Source organism: Monodelphis domestica, chromosome 8 (genome assembly GCF_027887165.1).
Source record: "Monodelphis domestica isolate mMonDom1 chromosome 8, mMonDom1.pri, whole genome shotgun sequence".
NCBI classification, from domain to species: domain Eukaryota; kingdom Metazoa; phylum Chordata; class Mammalia; order Didelphimorphia; family Didelphidae; genus Monodelphis; species Monodelphis domestica.
In genome coordinates this window covers 63,722,566-63,728,565 of record NC_077234.1, presented here as the reverse complement: position 1 = coordinate 63,728,565, position 6,000 = coordinate 63,722,566, and positions in this window count along the sequence as shown.

The following is a 6,000-nucleotide window of genomic DNA, read 5'->3' as shown; positions in this document are numbered from 1 at the left end:
GCAACTTATAATTCTAAGAATTGCTTAGATAAAACAATGAAAAGTTGATTGTTTAAAAAAGATTACAAATCCAAGATGTCAGAGGTAGGGCTTGAACTTAGGTCTTCCTTGTTTCCAAGGCCAATTCTCTGCTTTGAGCTGAGCTACCTAACCCAAATAAATAACCAATTAGTGGAATTTCAGTATGTGTGACAAAATTATTGGAAAAATTCAGTCAGCAAGGGGAGATATTTCTGGGCAGGGGGCCAACTCTGGAGACAGGCCAGCCCTCCCTTGAGCTCAGCCCCTAGAGTGAGCCCCTTTAAGCTGTTCCCACTTTTGATGACTTCCTCCTTTCCCCCACAGGTTCTTTAAAAAGTTCCATGTGTTTTTTACAGTGGCTCTTTTGGCACCCACAGAGGGGTCTTTGGCACTGGAGAGGAACTGAATGGACCAATCTCCTTCCCCCCATCCTGTTACCTCATAAATACAGAATGGATCATTTATGAATTGGGTGTTTGCAAGTCAGGGACTATTTATGTGTGCTATGGGAGAAGAGGTTATCATTATGAGTCATAAAAATATGTTGCCTCAAATCATTAGTCAAAGCAGGGGTTATAGTGGGTGAATATGTTTGTAAAAGGTGCTGAATTGTTTGAAAAGAGAGATGTAACATTGCATAGTGTTTAATGAACTGGCTTCAGAATCATCACCTTGGCCTCAGGTCCTGCCTTTGATGTATGTTCTCTGACCCTGGGCAAGACATTTAATGGGTCAATGTCCCAGGCAACTTTCCTCACCAGGAGTTCTCTATATCAATAAAACCATAAGAATAGTAAACAATAAGCAGACAAAAAGCTCGAAGAAACACCAAACACTCTCAAAAAGCAGGAGAGAAGCTATGCTATAAAAATAAGATTAATGCCTTTCTCTAGCATCTTTTGGGCAACTAAGTGGCACAGCTGATAGAGTGTCAGGTCTGGAGTCAGGAGGCTTCATTTTTCTGAGTTCACATCTACGCTCAGGCACTTATTAGCTGTGTGATGCTGGGCTAGTCACTTAATCCTGTGTGCCTCAGTTTTATCATCTGTAAAAAGAGCTGGTGAAGAAAAGGGCAAATCATTCTAGTATATTTACTGAAGAAACCTCAAAAGGGGTCACAAAGTATAGAATACAACTGAAATGACCAAATAACAAATGGACTAGGCATCTTTAAAAGACAGATCTGAGATAACTTAGTAAAACTTTTTTTAGAATGATTTTTAAAAATAATCCTTATCTTCTATCTTGGAATCAATACTAAGTATTGGTTCCAAGGCAGAAAAGTGGCAAGGGCTAGGCAATGGGGGTTAAGTGACTTGTCCATGGTCATACAACTAAGAAGTTTCTGAGGCCAGACTTGAACCTGGGACTTCCCATCTCTAGGAATATCTCCCAATCCATTGAATCACCTAGCTGTTCCTCCATAGGATAAGTTTTGGCATATTCAAAAGATGAAGGAAGTAGAGGGGTACCACTACCCATTCCTCACAACCTCACTATTATCTACACTGGTAGATACCCTTTCGATGCTCTTGGCCTGAATTTTCACCCCCCCCCCACAAAGTCAACAAAACTGATCCTGGGACTTAATTGATTTAGATGACAAAAAATCAAGCTTTGTTTCCCTTGATACCATTACTTGGTGACCTTTGGCTATATTGTCATGGCTTTCTGTTCACTTAAGAGCATAAAAACCTTCCCTGTTTATAGTTTTTGTTATTCTGATCAAACACATTTCCATATGAAGGCAAGGGCTTCCCACATCTACCTGAGTTAAGTGGTAATATCCTTATTGAATCTGTTTTATGTTATGACTTAGTAGAACTCTCTTTTCAACTGTTGAATTGCTTATGAGCATCCCATTTTATTTAATCACTGAACAATAACCAATAGGGGATTGGTTTGAGTCAGATGCACCCATTATAACACTTAATGGTTAGTCCTTTCAGTAATGTAGTCACTCATTTGCTAGATATACATCTCATATTTAGTTTATAAATAGGAAAATGAAAAAGAATAGATAATTTAAAAATTGTGTAATCCTTAATACACTACTTTATTTTATGGCCATTGTGTCACTGCTACTTTGGAAGTAGAAGGAGATGCACAGGACCTAGGACCAATTAATATTCTTACTCTTATTTAATGGGCTACCATGGCCATAGAATTCCTGACAAAATGATCAACCAGTTGGTGATCAGCCTTTCCAGATTTACCTAGATTAGCTCCTGAAAAAGCAAAAATTTCATTGTCACCATGTTTGAAGCCTTGTCATCAATGTTAAACAGATCAGTGTGAGCTTGTACTGTAAGAAGAATAGGATAAATGTTGGAGGGGATGGGGCAAAATTGGGACATTAATACATTGCTGGTGGAGTTGTGAACTGATCCAACCATTCTGGAGGACAATTCGGAAATATGCCCCAAGGATTTTAAAAGAATGCTTGTCCTTTGATCCAAGATTACCACTATTGGTCTGTATTGCAAAGAGATTTAAAAAAATTAGAAAGGACCTGTTTGTATAAAAAATATTTATAGCTGCTCTCTTTGTGGTGGCAAAGATTGGAAATCAAAAGGATGTCACTCAAGTGGGGAATGGCTGAACAAATTATGGTACAGGAGCATGATGGAATACTATTGTGCTATAAGGAATGATGAACAGGATGATTTCAGAAAAAAACTGAAAAGATCAACATGAACTGATGCAGAGTGATATCAACAGAATCAGAAGAACATTGTACACAGTAAGAGCAATATTGTGAAATGATAAAATGTGATAGACTTTGCTACTAAGAGCAATATAATGATCCAGGAAATTTCTGAGGTCTTATGAAAAAGAATGCTATCCACCCCCAGAGAAAGAAATGTCATAGTAAGAATGCAGATGGAAGCATATGATTTATCACTTGTTCATTTGGCCAGATGTTTTAGGGTTTTGGTTATATAAGATTATTCACTTACAAAAATGAATAATATAGAAACATGCTTTGAGTGATAATACATGTATAATCCAGACTGAATTGCTTGTCAGCTGCAGGAGGGGGGAAGGAAAAATGGAGGGAGACCATTTGGATTATATAACTTTGGAAAACTCATTTGGTAATTTGCTATTAAAATAAAAAATAAAGAAATCAAAATTTTAAAAAAGAATGAGATTACCTGTACAATGTAATGTGGCTTGTTATTTATATGTATGTGTGCATAATTACATGCATATATGTATGTGTAGCAATTACTGTCTATAGGTACATGAATGAATAAAAAATTTTAGGTGCTTACTAAGTACTAGGTACTGTGCTTAGAACTAGAGATATAAATATAAATACAATTTTCTGTCTTGCATCAAAGCTTGCATTCTAACAGAAATGATATTATATACCAGGGGGTATAGAAGGCAGAGAGTAATGGGAGAAGGTAGCCTCCTGTGAGGTGAGTGGAGTAATAGTGAAGTCAGCATGACCTGGGTGCCTCATAGAATGGTGGTTTGGTCTAGGCACTCATTAATCAGAAAAGAAGGACATAGAGTAGCGATATCTCCAATGTGAAAAAGTTCCTGGTGAGGAGGAAGAGAAGGTGGAAGAGCAATATAAGTAATAAGAGGAGATAAAAAGTAACAGGAGATAAAAACATGTTTTAATTCAAATGAGACGAGTAGGGAGGACAAAGGGAGGGAGAAGAGGAGAAAGAAAGGGAGAATGGAGAGACAGATGGGGTGAGGTGAGGAAGAGGGAAAGGAGAGAGACAGACTGACAGAGAAAAGGAGAGGGAGAAGGTAAGGGAGGAGGAGGAGAAGGAGGAAAAGAGAGAAAGAAAGGGAGAGGGAAAGGTGGAGAGAGACAGGCAGAGAGAAAGGGAGAGAGAGAGAAAGAGAGAGAGAGAGAGAGAGAGAGAGAGAGAGAGAGAGAGAGAGAGAGAGAGAGAGAGAGAGAGAGAAAACACATTTAACACCACGAAATGTGCTACATATAGGCATACAAATGTAAACAATAAGGACAACAATCTGTACCCTTAAGAAGGTTACATTACTGGGGGAATACAACATGTAAGAGGGTATGCTTATAAAGGTATGGCATTGAGATAGCTAAGAAATAGTGTGGAAGTCTGGTTCTGGGCAAATAAAGGCAAAAAACTCACCTACCAGGAAACCATAGGGAATAATCCAAGATTGAAGTGAGAGAGAGATGAGAGGAAATGAGGATGATGACCAGAGAGAGTACAGATAGCTAGGTAAAAGGTAAGAAGATGGCCAGTAAAAGAGTTGTAATGAGGGCAGTACTGTGCCTGTGTGTATATATATGCATTCACATACATCTTCCTAGGGAGGAGTTGGACTAGATGGTTTCTAAGGTCCTTTCCAAAACTATAATTCTATATATAACAATTTAAAAATCAACGACTCACATTCAATTCTCTTTTTGGGGAGTTATATACAATTTTTCATCTGTTTAAAAAAATTAGCTACAGCATAAAGAGTTAAAGAATTCTCTTCATTTTAAGTAGAGGTAAGAGAAAAGTGTGATCAGAATGTTGTTACCTTTGGTGGTCGGGAGTTACACATTGCTCTTTTAGAAGTCAAATGCTGTTTGACAAGCCTGAGTGCTTTGAACTTGTTTATGGGCAAAGTGATTCAAACCACTTTATTTCCTGTAAATGAATTCAATTATAAATCAGTGTTATACATGTATATTATATAGATTTTCTTTTGGAAAAATTACACTTAAAACAATGTGGTATGTGTATATGCCAACCTGTAAAGTTATATGTTATTTGAAGTACTTTTATTGGTTTACTAGGGCCTTGTGGGTAAGATGGAGAGATTGAAAGATTGCCTATGAAGAATGTACAACTTCTATTACCTGCCTTCTCAGGGAATGGGAAGGAGTGGGAGGGAGGGAGAGAGCATAGACCACAAAATGTTACCAAATGATTATTAAAATTTTATCTACATGTAATCTGGAAAAATATTAAAACAAACAAAGCAAAAGAAAAATAATTGCCTAGAAAGGATATTGCTTTAGTGTATGGTATTCCATTTGGAGATTTGCTTTTGAAATGTATCATGTCATTAGGGAAATGACTTCCTCGCTTCTCAGGCACAAAATGGGAGAAAATGATATTTGATTATTTTTCCTATCACAAGAATATTGGCAGGTCCTACATAGTCTGGATGTTACGAGGTCTATTTTTTATTTTTATTTTTCCAAGTCTATTTCAAAATAATTAATTTCTTTTGTAATCACCATTAATCTCGGGAGTCCTGTAGCTTTATCAGACTGCCATCAACAGTGCCCATGACACAGACTGAATGAAGAACCTCTGGTATGGGAGAAAGATTACTGGATTCGATTAGAAGACCTATCCTCAAATATTGGCTTTGTCACCTTGCACCTGTGTTACCTTAATCAAGTCTATCAATTTGGCCTTCAGTTTCCTCATCTGAAAAATCAGGGTCTTGGATTAGATGACTTTGTACGTCAAACAATCAGCAAGTATTTATTAAATGACTCTTCTGTGTTAGGCACAGTTTTAGGTGCTAGATGCAAAGAGAAAAGTCAAAACAGTCCTTGGACTCAAGTTGCTTATCATTTAGTCAGAGAAGTCTACATCTTTATCTATGTATCTATCTATGTATCTATCTATGTATCTATCTAAATATGCATCTAAATATCTATCTATCTATCTATCTATCTATCTATCTATCTATCTATCTATCTATCTATCTATCTATCTGTCTGTCTGTCTGTCTGTCTGCCTGTCTGCCTGTCTGTCTACCTATCTATCTATCTATCTATCTATCTATCTATCTATCTATCTATCTATTTATATCTATAGCTAAACACATGTCAATGGAGTTAGCCTTGGCAGGACTATGGTATTGATGTCTGGAAAGTCAGAAGCACAGTTGAATCAATTTTGGTCAATCTCCCCAAAATGGAGGCACTGGGAGTAAGGGAGAAGGAATGGCAGGGAGATGCTCCAT